This window comes from Anneissia japonica, unplaced genomic scaffold (assembly GCF_011630105.1).
Source record: "Anneissia japonica isolate Jap-2015-1 unplaced genomic scaffold, ASM1163010v1 scaffold1626_len201304_cov172, whole genome shotgun sequence".
Lineage (NCBI taxonomy): Eukaryota > Metazoa > Echinodermata > Crinoidea > Comatulida > Comatulidae > Anneissia > Anneissia japonica.
In genome coordinates this window covers 27,895-36,647 of record NW_022748627.1, presented here as the reverse complement: position 1 = coordinate 36,647, position 8,753 = coordinate 27,895, and positions in this window count along the sequence as shown.

The following is an 8,753-nucleotide window of genomic DNA, read 5'->3' as shown; positions in this document are numbered from 1 at the left end:
CCAATTTATCAATACAGACGTAAAAGGTTATTAAAATTGCACTAAAAATGATTATGTACAAATTGAATTCTTAATAGTTATCATTATTTCATTATTATCAAAATTTATATTTACAGTATTTAAATTACATAATTAATGTTGCACATCTATGTTAATAATTAATTGTAATATTAATATATATGTAGTATTAGAAGCGGTTGGCGCATCAGTTGTGGCTTGGACTCCCAACCTTGAGGTCGGAAGTTTGAAACTCTTACTGTGCAAACCGCTTTTGTCCTTGGGCAAGGCATTTTACAAGTGAGTACAAGTGAGTACCTGGAAGGTTCGAACACAACTGCGCTGATTACTAGCTGCAATATTATGGAATTCTCCCCAGGGAGCTGAGTATGTGTTCCATATGTGTTTGATCCAATGACCGGGGTAGTAATGTGAAGTGCTTAGAGGCTTTATGCATGAAGCGCTATATAAGACCGACATATTATTATTATTCTTCTTCTTATTATTATTATTATTATAAAAAAAATATAATTTGACTTTCTATTGTAAAATACCTCATGATTATTATGTGCATGAACTGAATTAATTAACATAACTAAACATTTTATCATTATTATTTATTATATTTACAAGATTAAAATTCTTAAAATTCTACATCATTAAGATTATAACAACAAATTAAGAATTAAGATATCTAAAATAAATTAAAATTACACTCATTTATCTATTGACCTTGGACTGAATTTTGCCTTAAAAAAAAACTTATAAAATGTTTTGTCCTGGTTTGTGGTGGTGGTAGTAGTAGTCTCAGATGAGAATGGCTACCACAATATGATCATGTAGAAGGTGGGTTCTGTCACAAATAGTACTATTAACTTTCTATATAACTTGTTCAATATACAGTAATTCAATATCAATTAAATTCTCATCTATAAGTTTTTGCTCTCTTATCTATTTAATTATTTAAGCTGTATGATTCTCATGAAACATCAGGGTTGTAGCTGTAGAAAACTAAGGGTGGGTGCTACACACTTTAAGGGGTGGGTGATAACGTTGGTAGACAATACTCTAAATAATAAGAGTGGATTTTAAGGATGGAAAAGTGGGTTAAATAAGGATAGGTAGATCTTCAAGGCTGGGTGGCTCCACCCATTTTCGCCTACATCCCTGAACATGTATAATACATACATACGTACCAGCACATGTGAAAAACCAAATTTTAGATTCTCTGTTAGTTTTTTTTTTACTGTTTTGGACCCTGGGTAAATAAATATAATAAATATATCTAACTACAGCCTTAACATCAGTATAAGTTGAATGAACACGCTCCTCACCCAGGGTTCTGTTGTTGAACCAAGTCATCTCGAATTAGGACTTAAACATGGAGGTCCTTTGTACACATCTGATTTGTGTGAACTTTAAAGAACTTGCACATCTTTCGGAAATGTACAAGGTTACCCTGATGCTCTAGTGCATTTCAGCCTATCGTTTAATGATGTGAGTTACAAGTACCTCTCTATGTTTGCTCCAGTAGTCCCTTTTGCAAATCTGCAAGTTATGAGTCATTTTTCTACCTTTACTTTTTAAATTAATAATTTTCTGGTCCAAGTAAAAATAATGGAATATTATAATTAAAGTATTAAATACAAAAATACTTATAATCTGCTTCAAAAGATAATAAGGACTTGTGCTATGCTATCAAACCAAAAGATTTGCCAAGTCAAGTATTCCAAGTGTCACTGGACTTTTAAACAAACAGTAATTTGGATAATCAGTTGGACAATGTATTTTCTGATTTAAACTGATTTTTTTTTTTTTTAAGTCACTGTCATATTTTTAAAATATTCTAATATGCAATATGATTGTTTGTTTTAAGTTCTATTATTTTGGATAGGCCTATGACTGCAAATTGTTTTTCTTAATGAACTATGTATATAAAATAATTAAAATTTTACATATAAATTGTAAATAATTATTAAACTTAATAGTATTTTTTGGAAATTCAAATAGTTGTATTTTTATAATAACTTTTCTTTTTTTAATGAATCATCTTGATTTTCTAATTTCAATTATTTTAGCAAATAAAATAATGTTATTGCTAGTTTTATAATCAAAAAATTAAAATGTTAAAATGTTAATGTTAAATGTTAAAATTAAAATGTTATTGCTAGTTTTAATAAGCCTAATATTTGTTAATATTTTTGACTTTCTATTATATTATATAATTATGTTTATATAGTTTTCTATTTTTAATTCTACTGATTAGACTGTAAGCTCTTCATTTCAATCTTGAATTGTATTTTGAGCATTTTCATACCTGAATAAATAAATTAAAAAAAAAAAAATTTGTTTGCACTCTGAGACTTACGTGTAGAGCGCTCATGATGCTATACAGAGTAGTAAATTCCATAAAGCATACAACGTTGAGAAGTCAACAATTCAGTGATAGTGTTCATAAATGTATTTGAGAAAGATATAATTCTTGGGAGATATCAAGCTGGTGGCAGGTGTAAAAAAATCACTTTTTTTTATAAATATTTCTGTTTACTTGCAAAATGGGTATGCTAACAGGCCAAAAATTAAATTTTATTCAAAATTATTATTAGTGGGTGGATTGGATTGGATTTTTTCGGCGTAAACACCAAGGATAGCCTACGAAAGTCTAGAAGACTTATTTCCACTGGGGTCCTTCTGGTGGTGATTGGGTAGCACACCGGGAGACAATCCCCTACTCTTTTCCGAAGAGTGTACTGCGTTCTTTAACATGCACATGGGACCAACAGCTTAAACGTCTCATCCGAAAGACAGTGCGCTATTGTAACTTGTATTTCAGCCCTCTAGCTGAAACACAAGAAGAGGCAGCGATGGGAATTGAACCGGGGACCTAGAGATCTCCACAGTTCAGCACACACACAGCGGCTACCACTAGATTAGCCGAATGAGCTATGCTGGGAGATATTTGTAAAACAAGCTATACGAAAATAAAATAAAATAAATAAGGAACTATTTAAAGAAAATGCACTTTGTTGTTTATTCATTTGATGTTCTACTTGATTAAAAAACTATAAAGAATGCAAGATGAAGTCAGCAATGGATAGCACAAGTGGCAAAGGTGTTGTCTGACAGCAATTCTGTTGCAGTCTGCAAAAATAAATCAAAAACCCTATTATGTGCCACCTGCCTCCATGTTTGGATAGACAACCCAATGTTACAGCCCAAAGCCAAACATTTATAAAAAATAACATTGAAACTGAGCAAAAAGCAGTATAAAAGGGAGTATGAAAATGTTTTTTTTGATTGGTGATTTTTTTCTTTTTGTTTTTTTATGTGATAAACTGTGTCAAATCTGTGCTATAAATAGGCGATAGTGTGTTTTCAGCAAAATTTGAGTTGACTGATGAGGAGTCGTTTCTTTACAATGTCATAACTTTGCCTACACTAATCTGATCGCTTAGGTTGACGCAGCAACAGAAAGCAAATATAACAGTTATATATAAAAATTATCTAATTGGATAAAAAAATTTTCAGTCATTTATTAGTTCTATCAAAGGCATTCAAGAACAAAACTTGCCAGGGCTCACAGCCGGCCAAGTGAATTGGTGTGTTCCATTTTCTGAACTGAAGAAAATAATGGTACCTGCTGTATTAAAGACTTGTTAATATTCATTAAATGAGCTTGATAGTGGCTATATCTTATTTCTACAGTGTTATGCATAAATTGGGAATGTATTTGTAAGTGTTTCGCTAATGCTTGATCCTTTAAAAAAGTTTTTTATATACCCTTTTTGGATAATGAAATCGCCAAACACTACGCCGTGCAGCTCGCTCTATCTGTTCATTTTTGTCTTTCGTCTTTCTTACACAGTATTTAAAATGTTTTGTTATAGCCAAAACAAGCCAAACAAATTGATATGGCTTTGAAAACACAATGTTTATTCTTGTACTAAGAATTTAAGCTAATCAATGCAGGGAGGTACAAATGTACACAAAATGTTCGTTTTTTTGGTCTACTACTTAATTGTATTGTATTGTACTGTATTGTTTTATTATTATATAAAAGAAGTATTGCTGGCTTTAAAAAATTGCTACTTCATTTAATATATTAGATAATTTGAAAGGAATTTAATGGTGTAAAATTAAACGTTAAACGCATGGTATACAATAGAAGTATAACATTTTAAGTACTTTTGAAATTTAGTTCACTTTGTTTTTCACATAAGGAAATAAACAGAAAAAACAAAGATTTGGCACAGCATGCTACAGTGCATGTTTTAAATGGAAGTTGGATATGGAATACACAATGTCTATTCTTGCAATATTTTCATTGCCTTTCAACTTATGTTTGTATGAAGAATACTGATGCATAGTATTGTTGAACACAGACATGTTTGTCATGTTTTTTACTGTCTTTAATAAGAAGTACTTTGTCTTCATTTGAAGGGATTTAATGGTGTATTGTAAAGGTAAATATGAGAACTCTTTGATATTACTTTTACGGTGGCAGTTGATTGACTGAAACTAAAATTGCACAAAATAATTAGCAAATGGAAGTAAATGAATAAACATAAATTGGTGTCTGCAAATGTACTTCTTTCATTGAATGAAACTATAATGTAATCCCATTTATTCAAATTATTCAAATGGGAAAATCTAACTACCTGTAGGTGTATTGTAAAATGTAAAACAAATTATGCAGTAACAGGGCTCCCAAGTCTTCAGGAACTCATGGGATTGCCCTGGAAATCGGGACAGCCTCCCGCACTCCTACAGGCAAGCAAGAATCTCCCGGAATAAAGCCATATCCCTCAAATTCATATTTTTGCATGTTTTCACTGTTTTATTATCAATTGTCCGTGTCGATGGGTATCACAATGTACAGTAAAATAGAATTAAATGTTAAAAAAGCTCAGTGGTGAATTCCAGAGTGAAGCTCCCCCCACCCCTAAATTTTTCAAAATTATAAAAAAATGGAGAAAAAAAAAAAATCATATTCAAATTTAAGTCTGAAATTGCCATTTCCAGCCATCATCAGACAGACATCAGTGAAGGCATGAGAGGACATGTATGGTCATGACTAATAATAATAATAAACTTGGTCTTTAAGCACCAGGCAAACTTTTTCTGTCATAATAAATTTCAACTAAAAATGTTTAATCAATTGAGTGATTGATTTGATTATTATATATAAGAACTCAAAATATAATACAATCTAATTAAATTTATAAAATAAACATCAAAATTAACTAAGGTTAGGTAGCAGGTTTTACATGCTTACTTGTTTATATTAAGGATGCTTTATTCAAAATATCCAGAACAAAAAAGGAATTTTAATACTTTTAATTTCTTATTTCTTTCAGATAATTGGTGTTCATTATCAAAAAACGAGATGGAATTGTGTACTACTATGTTGGTCATCATATATATGTCATTATTACACTTGGCTTTGTCACACAATGTAATACTTTTTCCAGACTCAACCATTACTAGTGTTGACAATAATCCTGTCCATTTTACCTGTACAATACAGTTGGAATCCAATGAAACAACTGTTGAACACTGGATAGCATGGTGGAAGGACAACACCTATATTGTAGACAATGATAATGTATTGACAAGTTCTACCAAGTATAGTGTTCATGGCGTATCATCTGCTGCAATGACTGAATATACACAAACGTTGCAAGTTAATAGTATTCAAGAAGCTGACCATGGTATGTACACATGCACTTTTTGTTTTTGCATCATATCCACCTGGAAATACACAACTGTCTTTGTCATCACATGCTTCAATTATAATACATAACTTCATTTCTCAGCCTCGCTGTTCTGCCATCTCAAGTAATCATGAAACAGGACAGCAACAGGTAATACTGTTATGCACATGTTCTCCAAGTTATCCTTTAATGACACTGCGCTGGATTAATAATATGGGTGGTTTCTTGACATCAGAATCTCAGGTGCAATTTAACGAACTGTTGACAACATCACTTACAGCTTCCAATGTGTCTGAATCAAGCAACCAGTTGTTCATATGTAAAGCCACCAGTGCAGGATCCACGGACACAAAAGAATGTGTAATCAGCAATCACATTTCAACCACTAGTATCGCAGTCACTCAGAAGCCACAGAACCATTTGATGAGAGATCAACTCTAATCCCTACTCACACATATCTTCCACCATTTATCTCAAAATTGCCATCAGATACCCAAACTGTTACAGAACAAAAGAGAACAGACACTACAGCAAAGGTGACTCAAGAAATGTTAATTTCTTCTGGTGACAAAAAAACTACTACAATTGCCATTATTGTAGTAGCTGGTGTAATCTTTATATCAGCATTTATAATATTAATACTTTTAAAAAAACATGTTAAAAAAAGGAAAAATGAAGAGCGTGAATCTCCAAAAGAAGGAATTGACAACAAAAACAGAAATCAGCTTACCACTATTGAGATTGGAGATGGTCAGTTTATATGACCAGTCTTTTGTGTATAAAAATTCAGTATTTGAAATAGATATGAATGATCCTGTAAACTTGTATGCATCTATTGACCAGAAAAATGTTGAGAGAAGTCTGAAACATGTGGCCATGGATGATAACAAGAAAGCTAATACTTATCCTTTAGAATATAATGGATATAAACAAGAATCTTTACCACCAATTAAGGCAGAAAAACCTAACAAATTTAAGGTAACTTTAACAGTAACTGAAATATTTGTACTTGGATAAATTAGGTTACGTTCAACAATTGGATTTCAATACGGTCAATAACCACGGCAGATGCAATGTTCAGTGGGGCTATGACATTGCTATTACTCACTAATAATAATACTAAATTTAAGCTTTGCTTACTATAGGTGTAGAACAAAGTAAGTAACATCCATTACGTTTGGTTTAAAAATTAAAGATCAAATCAGTTCTACAGCTATCATTTATTCTGTGACACTATCAAGCTTGACACTAAAACCGAATCCCAATGAATTGGGTGAACCTAAACAAAAACTTTAATTTCAGACTAGATTATGACATCACAAACTCACTGGCACTTACAACCAGTACAAATGCATGTGTGAGCTTGAGATAAAAATGAGGCTCAAATGCACGAGTCTCATGCACAAAGCATAAGATTTGGTAGGTTTAGAATATCACAGCATGAAAACACTAATGATGTACATTATTTAATTTTCAGACTAATGACAAGAGTGATGCTTTGACATCACCATCACAAGATAAGGGCCTCAATACAAATGACGATTTTCATCTTATTGAAGAAAATGATTTGTACAGTATACGTGTGCACATAAAGTGACTATAACTCAAAGAAACACAGTAAGAGCATGTATAGGCTTCATAGCTTGATGTTTAGATTTTCTGATGAGTTGTGCTATACTAACATTAAGTTATGTCAACATTATCTTATGCAACAAATAAATGAGATCTGTCTATGGATGTATGACATCATCATGCCCATATATAGGCACATCACATAAAATTGTAACATAAAATTTGATAAAGTGAACAGAACTTAAATAGAAGAGGACTGTGGGCACAAAAATATGTGTTTTGTATAAATCAGGTCTTGTGCAACCCGTTCTACAAATAATGAATTCACAATGGCACCTCAAACTGCTGCATCGTAATAAACCATAGGTTGAAATATCTCTCACCTTGTGACTCCCTTCCAGAGGATGCCTCAGGACAGTTTACAACCTTGGCTCTAAAAAAAAAAATCACATTTAGTTATGTAGTAATTGTTTGCCCATTTCAGTCCATGTCCACTGGAATTCCTTTCATGTAATAAATGAATAATATTTAAAGAAAAATGCATTAAATGATTTATTTAAATTTTGCAGGTTATGTATAAAACAGAAAGTGGTGATAACTATGCTGGATTTCTGAAGTCAAACAAAATTATGACAGAATTAAGAATATTCCTGATAACATCCATCTTTAGAGGAATATACAAGAAATAATATTTTTCATGCACAATGGACTATATAGTTTATACAAAAATATACTACTGGCCTACTACTGTTTCTATTTAAATCAACATGTAAGCCTTCATAAGCAATGATATATCTTTCTCATGAAACAAACATGCATGCATGTATACGTACACACAGTACATTATACATGCCAAAAAAAAATTCAAACTTTTTTTGATTTTGTTTTTTTTTTTTAAATGAAATGTAAACTATTGCATTAACTAAGCTTTACCTTGGTATTTGTTTAAGACTCTGATTACCCAGGGTTATATTGGTTGAACAAATCCTCTAAAATTAGGACTTACAAACGGAGGTCTGATGTACACATCTAATCTTTGTGAACTTAAAACAATCAGTCTGAAAAGTACAATATTACCATGTCCGTGTGAGATGTGTATAAGAGACAGGAAGTGGACTGTGCGCACAAAAATTTGTGTTTTATATAAATCAGGTCTAGTGGAACCCGTTTTACAAATTATGAATTCACTATGGCACCTCAAACTGTGGGTTTGAAATAACACTCACCTTGTGACTTTCTTCCAGAGGATGCCTCCGGACAGTTTACAACCTTGGCTTTAAAAAAAAAATCACATTAAGTTAGGTAGTAATTGTTTGCCCATTTTAGTCCATGTCCACTGGAATTCCTTTCATGTAATAAATCAATAATATCTAAAGGAAAAATGCATTAAATGATTTATTTAAATTTTGCAGGTTATGTATAAAACAGAAAGTGGTGATAACTACGCTGGAGTTCTGAAGTCAAACAAAA